The 16,149-nt window shown below is 43.8% G+C and overlaps 1 long non-coding RNA gene across 1 annotated transcript; it reads right to left on the bottom strand.

The window, feature by feature from the left end:
* Positions 1 to 3,885: 3,885 nt before the first annotated feature.
* Positions 3,886 to 13,519, bottom strand: LOC148685596 (uncharacterized). Its single transcript, XR_015950154.1, has 2 exons — positions 13,127 to 13,519; positions 3,886 to 4,741 (listed from the first exon to the last, which is right to left on the bottom strand). It is a non-coding gene; the product is annotated as an uncharacterized LOC148685596 (long non-coding RNA).
* Positions 13,520 to 16,149: the final 2,630 nt, after the last annotated feature.

Genomic DNA, 16,149 nt, shown 5'->3' with positions numbered 1-16,149 from the left:
ACAATTTGTATGTCAAAGCGAAAGGCATTAAAGCATTCTGCCCCTTGCCGCCGTAGGCTTGAAGAACATTTGAGCGCAATAACAGGCACTGGATCGTCATAGTTTGGATGCGAAACAGGCAGACGGACTTAATCCTGACTTTTTCAAAGTGTTTTGAGAAGTTCTGAGGAGAAACTGCAACCCCAGTGTGAAGTCGGCGGCTGAGACACCCACTAGATGGCATTGTAACCCATATTAGATGCATCACGTTCTGCAGAACAACCCAGTTCAATGGTGGATTGTTTCCTCTTCATTATTGGCAATGTTAAGAAATGCCAGCAGCTTAATATGACAACAAGGCAGCAGGTTTAGCAAAAGCGGGATTCTTTAGTCTGTCAGCAATAGAAGAATGAGCCTTAAGTAGAACATTGCTTTTAAAGAAAAGATAGATGTTTTCCAGCTGAGGTAAATTTATCACCATGCGCCTCACTATTTTCCACACACCTTAACTGGCAGAAATCGCTATTCCTAGATGAAGAAGGAAAAGCTTTAGTTTTCAGATCTGGCAACAAGATTTTGGAAAGCTTATTATTCAGGCCCTACAGGGCAACCCTCTTGTCAACAGAGAAAGAGGAAAGCCCACCTTTAGGCTACAGCTTGAAATTGGTTTCATTGTGACCTCTTCTCCTGGGGGAAATCTACTTCAGACCACAAAGGAGCAAGCAATCTCTTAAGCAAAACTGTCGGCACCCTCAGCAAGGCTTCTTGGAGGTGGGAGTTGAGGGAGCAGCCATGCCAATTATATAAACAAAAGCAGTTTTGTACCTGCAGGGCCAACCAACTCTCCACACCTTGGTTCTGTGCTCCTTTAGCCATCGTTGCATGTCTCCATGAAGAACTGTACAGTGGTACCTCGGGTTACAGACGCTTCAGGTTGCAGAATCTGCTAACCCAGAAATAGTACCTCGGGTTAAGAACTTTGCTTCAGGATGAGAACAGAAATCGCGCGGCGGCAGCGGGAGGCCCCATTAGCTAAAGTGGTACCTCAGGTTAAGAGCAGTTTCAGGTTAAGAACGGACCTCTAGAACGAATTAAGTTCTCAACCTGAGGTACCACTGTAATTTAGTTAAACCTAGGAAGCCGCCCTTATATATTAAAGTCAGGTGTTTGGTTCACTTAGCTCAGTACTGGGAATACTCCATTGCAGATCCCTAGTCCTTTCTTCCCATCCACAAGCCAATTTCCTGGTTCCCTAAGACAGTCTTAAGACTGCTATCCTCAGCCCACATACCTGGGAGCAACCTCCCCTAACACGGCGGGACTTTTGAGTAAACATTCATGGGACTACGACCCTGCTCCCAGTATACACCATTGTTTTCAGCGGGGTTTGCTTCTTAGCAGATATGCCTTGTATTGCGTTGCAAACCTGCAGTGTGGACACGGGCCTCAAGATTCATTCTAGAAGGCTAGTGCTTGCATGCAGGCCAACACATTTAAGACTCGTTTTTCTTTCATTTCTGCATATCTCTTTGCTGATCTTCCCTATACCCACGAGGATTGTCCTCAGGGGAAAGCAAAACAAATGTTGAATTTGCAGAAGTGTTTGTACTTATGCCTCTTGTGTGTTTTATGCAATGTGCTGAAGGCAAGGGGATCAAGGGGTGGTGGTGGTAAGAGAAAGAACTCGAGAGGAAATATCAAAAACAGTGGTACCTCTACTTACGAATTTAATGCGTTCCGAACACACATTCATAAGTCAAAAAGAATTGTAAGTCAAATCCCATAGGAATGCATTGGGAGAAAAAAATCGTAAGTTGAAGCAACCCTATCTAAAAATTCGTAAGTAGGAAAAATCCTATCTAAACTGCATCCAAGATGGCGGATGGAGCTCCGTTCGTAAGTAGAAACATTCGCAAGTAGAGTTATTCGTAAATAGAGGTACCACTGTAGCCGCTTTCCAGAACTCTTGATTCTGCCAAAGTTCAGCAACTCCAAAAACCGATAAACACTGCAAACGTTTAGGCAGAATCTTGCTAATATCACTGCCTGGTTTAAGAAATTATCACCTTGTTCTAAGAAAGTGTATTCACTTTCCTTTGCAAACTGCAGAGGGAGCTTGTGCCTTTCATAAAGGGGGAAGAAAACTAAAAGTCCTCTTAACAAACTCCTCTACATACTGTATATTTTTTTTGTCCCCCCCCTCCTTCTACCTGCTCTGCTCATACTCCATTCATAGAAGTCCCTGCTTTCAGCTATGAGAGCTAAATAGAACACCTATGGTCAAAGGCAGTATATCTTTGAATGCTGGTTGATGGGGACAAACAAGGAATCTGTTAATCTCATGCCCTACTTTTAAGCTTTGCAGATGCACTTGGTTGAGCACAATTGGAAACCAAATGTCTCTGAGAGACCAGTGACTTGTCCAAAGGTAAATACAAAGGATAGGTGGGGCTTGAGGCCCCAAACCCAGACCACCCCATTCCCCCTAATATTTGTTACTGCACTGTAACAATCACATCCATTAGAAATCTATATTTTCAACCCGCATTTTCTATCTGTACCCTTCCAAAGGATTTCTCTTTCCAAAAATCAATCCTTATTTGCCCCTGTTTTGCCTTCTCCAAATACAAAAGTTATCCACCAGCCCTGTTTCTGTTCACTAATCTTCCTTAGATTCATGCAGGCTGCTTCATTTCCCTTTCAATTTTCTTCTCTGTTGAGGAGGACCTCTCCTTTTCCCACCAGTCACCCCATGCCATTGCGGCATGGAACTCATGCTATGTCAAAATGAACATAAGGAGAGACCTGCTGGATGAAACCAGAGGCCCATTTAGTCCAGCATCAGATTCTCACGGGGCTTGACCAGATGCCCATGTGAAGCGGGGGAACACAAACCTGCCGAGTAAGGCAGGATACGAGCACTGGATAAGGTGTTGCAACTGTCAATCAAGTTTTGCAGCTGAGATCTGCCCTTCCCAGCCTTGCAGCTCCCAGAGTAAATGAAGGCATTTTGGGTGGGATGTTCGACTGTCAAACCGACACATTGCGCCAGCAGCAATGTGGCCAAACCTTTTGTTAAAAAACCAATTCTATACCCTATTTGTTTGCATCACCAGTCTTTCCTTTCTGGAGCGTATCCCTAGTTAAATACACTGTGTTTGCCAGACCACACGTCGGGTGAAAGACCGGCTGTGTGCTTTACGCTTCCGTTAACTTACATCAAGCAGAGGCTGATAAAATCAATTGTGCCGTTATGTTTCTTTCTCAGCACTGAAATAGTGGCGGCTGAGCCAATACAGCCACAGAACCTGCCACTCAGTTGTTTGGTGCCCTGTCGCTTTTCATTTCTCAGTTTACCTATTTAAGTTCTGTTCACAATCTTTCATAGTTTGCATTTTAAAAAAAGTCCTCACAAAAATTAGTCAGCGTTTCAGAATGCATTTTCCCCAGGCACATTTTTTAAATTCAATTTCCCTCAATACACATTTTCTCTCTCCATTTTTATATGTACAGTAATTTCCTGTCAAATGTGAGCTAACACTCTGCAGTAGCAAGAGGTGACAGGCAGCTGACTAGAGCCTTCTTGTGAAAGCAACCCCTGCAAAATCAATATCAATGTACATTCTCAAGATATAAGCTAAAGCCAGCTAACCCAATCTGCAAAGCCGGTGCTTTCCATTCACCTGTTTTCCAAATTGAAGTTAACAGCGTGATGTTAGCTGCATAAGCGCAAGGACCAGTAGGTGGCGATGTGAAAGAGGGCTAGAAGTCGCAAGTTGGGAAATGAATTTCTGCCTCTCCCAACACGATGTCCTGTGTCTCTTTGAATCCTATGTGGTGTCAGAATGGAGCTGTAAAAAAAATGTTGCTTGGGGGGAAAAAGAGAGAGAGAGACATTGCACATTAACCAAGAAAATCTTTAATAAAAATACATTTTAAAAAAAGAAAAAAAGAATGGAGATTAACTGCGGGATCACACCTGGTTTCATTTTCCAGGAAGTGGAAATCCATGCCGCATTTTGTAAGGGTATCACAGAAGACTGACATTCAAAGTTAGAAAACATGACAAAACTAGAAACTGGCAAATATTGAATAAATAATTAAGAAAATAAGATTGGCCATTGGCTTCATTAAACTGTCAAACATTGACTCATGTTCCAAATGCACATTTTTACGTCATGAATACAAGAACTATGAATATCTGATTTCAGTATAGTGCCTCACCGCCATTAATAAGTTAAATGTAACAATTCTCTTTTTCAATACTGTTTGCAAGCAAAGTGCCATGAGCAATAAAGGTGTTATATGTGCAGAGTTAACAGGGACCATATGCCTTTTCTTTCCCTCGGTATCTTTTCATCCACTGATGTTCCCAAAGAGAAAATGGAACAAAGCAGAGAGGATAGTTAATTGGGCATTGAAAGTCTCAGATGTTTTATATCCAGGGTCCTGAATATCGGCATCCGTCGTTTTGCATATATCAGAGGAGGCAAAGCCTGCTCCACATTTACGATGGAGCTTCTCAAGCATTGTCAAGTCCCCGTGCTCATGCAGTCATCTTCAACGAGGCCGGCTAAACAGCTCCCTCCAAAGAGATCTGCGACAAGGTCTTCTTCCTGCAGATCAGCACAACAGCCGGAGGGAGGAACATCAGAAAGCTCATCACGAACACCGTGGCAAAGATGACCAAGGCAATTGTCCACGGTGCCAAGATGGTATCTACCATGGCTTTCTACCCGGCCGTCTTGGCTCAAACACGTACCTAAGGGAGAGGGGGAAAAAAACAACCACCACACACCTCACATGAGTTTTCAAGACAGCTCCAGCAGCAATACCGGCTAATACCTCAAAAAATGACGTGAAAAAAGGAATGTCTGAATTGAGCGTTTTCAAAAGGTTGCCTGTTGATCTATAAAGGAAGCCCTTCCTAGCCAGCCCAGAACAGGAGGAATTTTCAGATCTGGGGAGCAGTGGATCACTATCTATGCACCAGCCTCACGTTGTGAATAGTAAGTAGTTTCTGTGACCTGTGCTTGCCTGAAGACAGGGATGAGGAGCCTTGTGCAACCCGAGGGCCGCAACCAAATGTGGGTGGAGCAGAAAGTATGTACATTTTGCCTTTCTCACACAATCACACACCCTCCTCTTATCCTCCGTCGAGTCAAGCGAAAGGCATGATCAGAATCCGATGGCAACATTCCAGCCAGGCAAAATTATTCAAGGAGGGTGTTGTTTAAGCAAGGCCGGTGAGGGCTGTCACCTGGGGAGGTGTGTGGCTAGGGAAGCAGTCTAGCTTGGGGAGAGTCACATGGGTCAGACCAGGACCAGCCCACCCATGAGGCAGGGTGAAGCAGCCCAGTCGGCACCCTTGTGGGCTCCCTGCCCACCCCACAAGATCTTCCAGAAATGGGTGCTGATGCCTGAGCCGCTTCTCCATGGGTGCCGTGGAGGTGGGGGCGGCACTTTGTGTTTCACTTCAAGCAGCAAAATGTGACAGGCTGGCCCTGGATCAGACTGAGAGGCCTTTGGTCTCTGCGTGTGAGGTTTCTCACTCCTGCCTAATGGTCTGCTAGCCAGGAGAAAGGAAGAAAGAAGAGGACTCTGTTGAAAGCTGTATCTCTCCCATGTTTTTTTGTGTGTGTGGATAATGATTTTTTCATGTTGTAACCAATGAACCAGTTGATTATATTCAGATAAAACATGCATTGCCAAGGCCTCAGTTTTGGTGTTGCTCGAAGAGTTGTTGTTGTTGTTGTTGTTGTTGTTGTTGTTGTTCTTCTTCTTCTTCTTCTTCTTCTTCTTCTTCTTCTTCTTCTTCTTCTTCTTCTTCTTCTTCTTCTTCTTCTTCTTCTCCTCCTCCTCCTCCTCCTCCTCCTCCTCCTCCTCCTCCTCCTCCTCCTCCTAATTCGTATACTGCCTCCAGCGACAGCAAAGGAACCAAAGTTTCCCCAAACTGCATATCCGCTCCTTCAAATGGAGTGTAACCCCATCCATCTGGTCTAGGGAACCACTCACTAAGGGTGCCTTAATTTTACCTCGATTGAGCTTCAGTTTCTTGGCTCTCATCCAGTCCATTACTGAGGCAAGACAACAATCCAGCTCACCCCCTGCACACCTGCAGATGTAAAGTAGAAGCAGAGCTGTGTGCCATCAGCAGATTGCTGACAACGCACTCCAAACTTCCAGATGACCCCGCTCAGTGGTTTCATGTAGATGTTGAACAGCATGGGGGATAAAACTAAACCCCGATGAATCCTACGTTGAAGGCTCCATGGGGCTTATAAGCACTCCCCAAGCATTACTCGCTGGAAAGGTCCATCCCAGTAGGATCAGAACCATCACAAAGCGGTACCACCCACCCCTAACTTGGACAGCCTCTCCAGAAGGATTCTATGGTCAGTGGTATCAATAGCTGCCAAGAGGTTGAGGAAAATAAACAGGGATGCATTTCCCTGTTTCTCTCCCAACAGAGGTCATCATACAGGGTAGTTAAAATTAAGATTACCATGTTCTCTTGAAGGGAAAGGCAATTTTAAATATTTCCCCTCATTCTCTGTTACATTGGATTACATGCAAACCAAAATAGCTACACACACAAGAATGCCCTTAACTCTCAACCCCATCAATTAAAAATGGCAACTAGTGCTTTAAGGACTCCCTACCCTGGAATAAGCACGAGGAAGTGTCCTTGGATGGAGATTTTTTAAAACACTGAGGCATGACAACCAAAGCCAGAGAGAACTATATAGTGGAAGAAAACAAGTTCATTCTTCTGTCAACTAAAATGGCGGCTCAACACAAAAAGTTGGGGCGATATGTGAAGGAAAGAGAACACCAGAACATTAAGAAAACAGTCTCTTGTCAGGAAAGGTTGCTGTGTGAGCTTTTTTTTTTTTAAAAAAAGTGCAACTTTCTTGGTTACCTAAGAAACATTGACAGGATTTGGGGAGCAGGGCAACTTAGATGCACTCTCAGAGCTTTCAGCCAGAAAACAAGAAGCAAAAGAATTGTTTTCAAAATGGACAAACAATGAATCTTGCTCAATGTGTAAATACTTAGAATGATCCATTCCTTCTCATTAATGACTTTTGTGTTGAGAATTCTGATACCATCATGTTTCTGTGGTCCATAAAAAACAGATCCTGTTTGCTTTCCACTTGAAGATCTTTGTGCACATTGTCCTTGGAAATCTCGCTTTCCTTATTGTTTTACCTGCTGAGTATCCCCACTGGCAAATTGTGCAAGAGAAGGGAAAAAGTCCTTCCTGGAGATCAATTTGCACTTGGGACATACATGCAAATGATACATTGCTAAGTATGCAGGCATAATTCTATGGCTTTGGAATGCTGCTAGTCAATGTGGGTCTTCTTTTTCTGCACCACACCATCATTATATAACTTTTAAATCACATGAAATATTTTAATTGTGTAGCTCAGTGGTTGAGACTGCTGGCCTAATTTGTACGCCCTGCTACCATGGTGGCAGCATTTTTCTTCCCGGGGCCTTAATCTTTAAGAGTGTAGTCACATGAATGATGGCAGTCAACTGGTGAGCGTGTCATGATTGAGATGATGCCACAACAGTACACAGCCAATTAGAACGGGTTATGTGCTGGTGTAACTGTGGACAAGGAAATGTCAGGTTCTGCACTTAGATAGGAAGAAGCAGCTGTACAAATATAAGACGGGGACACCTGCCTTGTCAGTAGTACACATGAAAAAGATCTAGGGGTCTTAGTGGACCACAAACTCAACAGTGTGATGCAGCAGCAAAATATAGTAATGCTATTCTAGGCTGCATCAAAGAAGTATCCTGTTCTGATCAAGAGAAGTCATAGTACCGCTCTACTCTGCCTCGGTCAGACCACACCTGGAGTACTGTGTCCAGTTCTGGGCACCAAAATTTAAGAAGGATATTGACAAGCTGGAACGTGTGCAGAGGAGGGCAACCAAGCCCTATGCAAACCAAGCCCTATGAAGAACTGTTGAGGGAGTTGGGTGTGTTTAGCCTGGAAAGAGGAGACTGAGGGGAGAAATGCTAGCAATCTTCAAATATCTTAAGAGCTGTCACGTGGAAGATGGAGCAAGCTTGTTTTCTCGTGCCCTGGAGGCTAGAACTCAAACCAATGGACCCAAGTTACAAGAAAGGAGATTCCGACTAAATCAGGAAGAACTTTCTGACAGAGCTGTTTGACAGTGGAACAGACTCCCTCAGAAGGTGGTGGGCTCTCCTTCCTGGGAGGTTTGTAAGCAGAGGTTGGATGGCCATCTGTCTTGAATGCTTTAGTTGAGATTCCTGCATTGCAGGGGGCTGGGCTAGATGACTCTCGGGATCCCTTCCAGATCTGCAATTATACAGTTCTGTGATTCTATAAACAAAGCCGCCTTCAGAGAACACACACACACACACACACACACACACACACACACACACGCGGGAACTGCCACACAATGTTGCAAGGTGGTGCTTCTTTTCTGTGTTCCGGCAAGCCATGCTCTTTTCCAAAATATGCCATTCTATTTCATACTCCCTAAAAGTCAATCAGCATTCTCTCCCCCATGCTTAGGCCTCACTGAGCTGTTTTGGGTTTCCTCCCCTTTAGGGATACAGATATAGATATAGATTAGATACAGATATATCTAAAACCTCCTTCTGGTGCTTGGAAGTACCATTCAGAGAATCAGATTGCTGTAGAAATGTTGGGCGCAGATGAAATTTGGTTGCAAAGGGAGCAGACACCATGCAACATTTTGTGGACTCTGAGAAAATTGAGGCTTTTGCCCTTCACTTTCTGGCAATGAAAAAAATATATGGTTTTCTAAAAGAGGCTGTAATATTCTAGAAACATACGCTTTTGCCCAATCATATTTATGCAACTTGTTTCATAATCCATTGTTAAACTTCAAAGGACTATTTTTGGAATTGTCTAAAAGGTCACTAGGTTCATTTTGCTATTGGCTATGATAGCCTTGAGCTGGGCACAAGGCAGAAGGCTCTCATGGATCCTCTTGTAAAATGTGTTTGATGAGCAGATGATTTTCATGATCATATTATATTATAATCATAAATATGTGTGACTTACAGAATCTGTTTTAGAAAAAAAACAGGATTTGTAGGATCACTCTCTTGGACATCCTTATTAGCAAACTAAATATGTAGTGTTTAATGATAGCTGAAAAGCTGAGCTTAAGAGTCAACCGTCTGTAAAACACAACACAGTTCTTTCTTACTTTCAGGGCAAACAAAGAGTTTCAGTTCCTTGTTTAAGTTTTCTGTTTTCTGTTGTTTTTTTTTTTGCTGGAGCACAATTGCTTTACTCTTGAAGGATTCCAGACTCCAATGGAAATATTTTTAGGTGACAAGTGATGGGGGGAGAGAAAGAACTAAGCATCTCCCTTCTGTCTGCTACTTCTTTGCTCAGAATTTCCCCGATTTCCGAAGTGGCTTGTCAGCTAAGGGCCAAAGACTATGACAGCGAGCAAGAGCCCTGAATGGATCTCCCAATCTCTTTGTATTTCACGAAAAACAGTTGTTGGAGTAGTGGGCTGATTTGGTTCATGGCCATTGCATAATCTCCAACTGCCCTGAAAATGCCGGGACCGTCACGAAAACCATTAAGCCACCACGGCTTCTCCCTATGTCATGCGGAGTCACAAATTCCCATCTTTGTTGAGGTATGCTAACCAGAAATGGCTTTGCATTGGGGGAGGCAGTAGGAAAGGAGGATTGCTGACTGAGGCCTCCCCCTCCACCACTATCACCTCCTTTGCCACCGTTCCTGGAAGTCAGAGAAGGCAAGGTGGGGAGAGACCTTTGCTGGATCTGAGAGAGGGAGCCAGGATGGCCTGTGGAATAGCAGCAGTAGCAGCAGCGGGAAGAGGAGGAGGAAGGGAGCATGAGGCAATGAGGATGCCGTCACCATCCCCAACGTGGGAGGCTACAACTCTCCAGCCTGGCAGGCCCCACAGCCACCCATACAGCTGGCCAAATAAAAAGAAGGAGGAAGAGAGCCAGATCAGGCCTGAAGAGAAGGTGGTGGCTGGAGGAGACCCTGGGCAGGGGCAGGCCCTGGGGGGTGTGGGGTGATGGGGAAGGGTGGGGTGCAGGCAAGCCTCGAGGGGGGCTGGAATTTGAGGGGTGTGGGGAGGCAAGGAGGTTATCGGGGCCGAGAGTGGGGGCAGGAGCTAGCTGGGCTTCAGGTGGTGGTGGTTTGTGTCATGAAAAACTTTAATGAAGATATTAACATGCAAAAAATGAATAAATCAGAAAATTAAAATTAAAAGCTCCCCTCAGCAGTGATACTGATGTAGAATAGAATGTTCCAACTTTCATCTGAGGAATGTTGGAGGGTATGCCATTGTACCAGATGTGGGGCGGTGGAGTTAAGTCAGTTGTTTTGCTGATTTAAGTAGCCCCTTTTATTAATTTCGTGGCAACAGGGAAGGGTACATTCCGGACAGATTGCACAAACCATGTAAAGCTTGGCCCCACACATTTCTGTTGAACAATTCCCTGCAGCACTTAAGTTAGACCAGATGTAGCTACCGTAAGATGGTGCCCTCCAGTCAGACGTTGTTGGACTACAACTTCCATCATTCCCCCAGTCATTGAACATTCTGACTGGGGATGATGGGAGCTGGTGTCCAGCTACACCATTTGCTTTCCCTGAGCTAGACCCTTCCTTGGGAGTGAACCCCACTGAAATGAGAGCAACTTCCACCTAGGCAGATAGGACTGAAGTGCAGAAGCACTGGCTTCTGCCCAGAATCATTGTGCCCGTTGTCATCAATATGGCAGGCTGATTTCCAGAATGTCTTCGTTCATTGCTCTTTTGAGGGGGCCTTGCAGAACACTGTTATCTATTTCAATTAGAAATCATTTTGTGTGCGACGCTTTCTTTTCCTCTTTTCGTTTTAACAGCTATTCATCTCGGCAAGGAGAAACAATGCCTCGTCTATATTTCCTTTGCGAATGTGATAAGATAAAAATGGTACAAAGAAGCAGAAATACAGATTGAGTACTCAAGAATACTCATGGGTTTAACATATTCACTAACAATTATTATAGCTGTGCACGGAAAAATATCAGCCTGAGAATCTACCTCGTTGTCTCAGATAGGACATTGCCTCAGCTTAGCTACTCAGGTCGACTTCACATTTCACCTCATATCCATGGCGCAAGATTAATTGCCTTGTTTTCCAAAGTCTGAAATTGACTACAATGGAACTATATATAGATGCCCATAACCTGTGCCGATTTTCTAGAAAAAGAGGTGCTGGAACTCGCCGCGAACACCTCCCTTGCTCTCTTACAATGGCAATGCCACTTACCTGAGAAGTGCTGGAACTGAATTCCAACAAATTCCAGCTGAAAAAAAGCCCTGCCTATAGACTTTTATTTTTATTTTTTTGCATAAGTGGGTGATGTTTGCTGTCAAAGGAGCCTCTTCTGAGAGGTTAAAAATGTTGCGTTTCAGTGCAAATAGGCTCAGGGGGTCCTTGGCTACACACAGTTAAAGGCTTTTTTTTATTTTAATAAAAAGGTTTGAGGACCTTCCCTGTGGTTTTGTAGACAACATGACCAACAACACTGAGGTGTCCCTACGCTTTCAGGAAGGAGGGTAGGTGCAAGGGTTAAGACACCATAGACCAAATAAATAAATAAAACAGGATTCAATATTTAAAAACAAACAGACACCACTCATTTTGCTCCAAAGTCACAGTCTTTCTACATCCCTCCCCAAACCACTGTGACAGGAAGTAAGGAAGAGTGTTGGTAAAGGAATCCACAGACTGAAATATAGTGCTGTCAGTCAAATATCTACATCAATGTAGATGCCTGAGAAGCATCTCAGAGGAGGGCATTCTGGTGGGGAAAGGCCAACACAGAAAGGTTCTCTCATTGGTTGCGACCTACCAAATTTCAGGAAGCAGGTGTCGGACAATTATTTTAGTGAAGGGGGGGCAGAAGCAGATTTAGGGTAGCGTGTGGAGCGTAGGGGTGCTACAGAGCATTTTAAGCAATGGCGAATTTCAAGTATTCAAAACCACATCACACTCACTATTCCTCTGCAACAAAGCACTTCACCCTATCCTTAGAACAGCCCTATGAGGTAGGTACACACATTCTTGCAGACAAAGGCTGAGAAAACGCTAGGTCTCCTGAGGAAATTCTGTTGCGTGGATGGGAAAGCAAAATGCACACCAGAGATGATCATCTTCCTGGTTCATTTCTCACTCTGTTAGCCACTCCATTGCGCTAAATTCATCATTTTATGATGCTGCATTAGGAAATGCACTGTGTGTGTGTGTGTGTGTGTGTGTGTGTGTGTGTGTGTTGCTTCATAGACATAATCGATACCATAACCATCCTGCAAGAATGACAGATGGGAGGATAATTTTGGCAGGTTGACTATTAATGATACTATTTATAACCGTGAATTGTTCATGCCCCATTAGGATGACCAAATGCAAAGGAGAAGACAGATCCGGTTCTTTTAATAGCTGTGCAGACAGAACATTGCTGGTCTGCTTTGCATGCAAAGTTGAACCTACCCAGAAGATTGCATCTTCTGCACCACTGTTAAAAACATTGGAATCCTACCTCGAGGTGTCCTGATCATTTTTCTTTGGGGCCATTTGTTGTGTAGAATTAAAAACCAAGCTCTCCTGAAGAGTATTTTTTTTTTGGGGGGGGGGGGAGAAGCATCTCTGAAATTGCCTTAAGAGCAACACCGCATCATGTTGCATCTCTCCCAAGGCATTCTGGGAAGTGTGGCCAAAAGAAGCAGGGTCTTTTCACGAGGGTCTTTCCACAGCTTCCCACTAGGCATATTTTGGTCAGAAGCCCACTAAGGTTAGGCAACAATTCCCTCCTCCAAATTTCAGATGATTCTCTTCTTCAAGAAAAAGCCCCAGAAATATCAGCCCCTGTTTTCACAGGGGAATAATATTTTCAGGCAAACGTGGGGAGGATTCTATCAGAATAGGTCACCAAACATTTATTTTAAACCTAACCTTTTAGGAAAAGCAAGGCTTCCATCACAGTAGTACCACACTAGGCTGTATTTGTTGTAGTCGAGAGAGACAGCTTAGCACACACAACACACACACAGTATAATTTAGAAGTCTGGTCTTTCTGGTCTTACCTGCTTTTATAAAATATTTTTGCCTCCACGTGCGGTTGATCTCGACTCAAGTTGCTCTTTGTTGTAGGTTTTTTTATTCAGGGTTGCCAAACTGAAGTAAAGCACATTTTCTTCCCGCAAAAGCTTCCAACTGTTTAATGAAGCTGTCAAAAAAGCAAGGGAGACTAGCAATCTCTAGGACACCAGGGATCAGGCAATAGCTGGTATTACTGTAGAAATAGACAACTATTTGGAGTAGAGTGCCTGTATCACCTCCCACCTGCTTGCTCTTAAAGCAACACTGTCCCTTTAGGGAAATTTCCATGCAGCTTTCCATCTGGTCCTGCTCTGGTTGCTTCCCACAGCTTGGGCAAAATACAAACTGGACAAGGTGGCTTTGCACCCCTTGGAGGTTTTACGAGAAGGGCAAATGAGTCATTGGTACATTCTCGTTAAAGCCATTTACATTGGAGGTGGCAGGGATGCTGCTATGATTGATGTCGTGCTGTGCGCCCAAAACAATTACTTTTCAGGAGCTGTAAAGACAACTGCTGAATTTACTGGACTCTGGATTTGCCTGTGATTCGGTTTCAGATTTCTAACTGAAAATTGCATGCATCTTTAGCGTTGCCAACTTTTCAACTGATTACTGTTTTATTGATTTCCAATATTACCAAAGGAGGGAGATAACAAAAACAAAATCCCAACTTACTCCCCTCCTCCCTCTGGGACGGATCAGTCTACAGTATTTAAGCTTGCCAAAGTCCAGTCTTTAACTGCATCTTGAAATGTGGTGATCATGTTTATTATTGTGTTGGGAGAAAGTGTTGCCTGCTGATTTCTGTACACCATACTGCTCCTAAGGGTACGAGAGCAAGCACTAGTTGTTCAGTTAATCTGCATATTAATTTGGCTGATGTAGAAATTCAATCTATTCGCTGCTTTGCGGAACATCTTCAGGAGAAGAAAAGGCTAAAGAGCAAACCCTATACAAATTCGGACTGGAGTCCCTAAGACGGTTGGATGGTGCTTTGCATGCCTCCTTCTGGCAACTCCTGCTGCCAAGCTGGTGCAAAACGTATTGCTCTGCTTTCCTTTGGACCACATCAGCGAGACCAAGAAGGGGGTCTTCTCGTCTGGGCAGCCCAGGCTTGTGCCCCAGGGAAGTCACTTCAGTGCAGCTAACGCAGCAAAAACAATGCAGGAGGCAGCAGTTGTGAGTTACCAGTCTCTGCAGCCACAGCAGGTGCTGTGATTCCCCAGCAGTTTGGCTTCACCCCCAGTAACGCTGTGTCGTTGGAGGAGCCCACACAAAAGCACTCCCCACCCTGCTGCTGTCATACTTAATGGGTTCTTTGGTAATCCTAGGATTTGATGGGATGCTTTTATATTTAGAGATGGCTGTGTGAAAGTAGTTTTCCACATAGTTAACTTAACTTCCTGATAAGCCTGCTTCAGGTGGAATTCCCAGAATGAGGCAGGGAAGAAAGGAAAACCTCCTTTGTAGGGTTGTTATGGTCTGACTCAGAGGAGGTGCCTATGTATTTAAGATTCTAGTTCTGTTACAGAGATGCACTGCACCAACCCCTGCCGTATTATAATAAACAATAATAGATGTTTTTAAATAGCATCATTAATAGTCAACCTGCCTAAATTATCCTCCCATCTGTCGCCCTTACAGGATGGTTATGGTATTGATTATGTCTATGAAGCAAAACACCCTACCACATGTCCTAATTTAGTGCAATGTAGTGGTTGCCCCCTGGGTGGCTTCCATCATATATAAAACCACAATACAACAATACAGGGCTGCTTTCAGATGTCCTCTAAAGGTTGTATAGTTACTTATTTCCTTGGTTCAGAGGTTGCATAACTCCATACCCTCCAACATTTCTCTGATGAAAATAGGGGACGTCCTATGGAAAAGCGAGACATTCTGGGATTGAATCAGAAACTGGGGTGGCTTCTGTAAACACGGGACTGACCCTTGGAAAATAGGGACACTTGGGGCAGAACTACACTCATGGCTTTTTAATATTAAGGAAGGGTTAAAGAAGGGTTTTGATAACATATATGGACACATGACATCCTACTTTTAACATTCATAATGTGTTATTAAAATGTTACACCAGAGGGTGCAGCAGAGCAACCAGCAGCAGGGAAACAGCATTTTGATGGAAAAAAGTCTAAGGTAAACAAGTTTTAATTAATGAGTATGCCCTGTGACATTTTAGAATGACATATCTAATATTGTTCTAATAATGTTAAACAGGTCAGTGTAGATCCAGCCCTGGAAGGTCTGTAAGAGTCTGGTTGTCCTCTTGGCCTCTGCAGGAATCAGTGTCCTTGGTGCCCGTTATTTGTTACATAGAATGTAAAACAATTTTGTAGAGGCAAGAAAAGGGGGGATATATGCACAGCATTGCCAAAATTAATAATCTGAATATCTGTGCAAATACCAACACAGGTGCCAGCGTGTCCAGTCGGGGAAGCGTGCTATTCAATAACATAGCAACTACCTTGAACAAACAGTTGTAAATCCCAGGCTGAATAAACAATTCAGGCATCAACAAAATAGAAGGGGGAGGATGATTTATGTGCCACGAAATAAAAGCAGTATTAAATCACCCATAACAGAAATGCTTTGCCCTGGCACAGGCTGAACAGGTGGAAAGCACATGCTATTTGGCTTGTAGAGAAACAAATGATATTAAGATAATGTTTTCCAATTTCCCCTCACCTTGACTCACCTGTAGCTCTGATGTATTACCTTTGAAGTGCCCTTCAACTCTGCAAAGCTGTTTCACTTTTAAAAAAATGTTTGTTTTGAAGTAGGTTTGCCAGCTGAACAAAATACAGTGGTGCCTCGCTTAACGAATGCCCTGCTTAACGAAATTTCCGCTTAACGAAAAGTTTTTTCTAGCGGAGGTTGCCTCGCTAGATGAATTCGTTTTTTTAAAAAAATTCAATGCATTCCTATGGGATTTGCTAGGCGAATTTTTCGATATAAGAAAAGACCCATGGAACGAATTAAATTTGTCTAG

This window comes from Zootoca vivipara, chromosome 5, assembly GCF_965207765.1.
Source record: "Zootoca vivipara chromosome 5, rZooViv2.hap1.1, whole genome shotgun sequence".
Classification (NCBI taxonomy): domain Eukaryota; kingdom Metazoa; phylum Chordata; class Lepidosauria; order Squamata; family Lacertidae; genus Zootoca; species Zootoca vivipara.
This window is presented reverse-complemented; position numbering and strand designations above follow the sequence as displayed.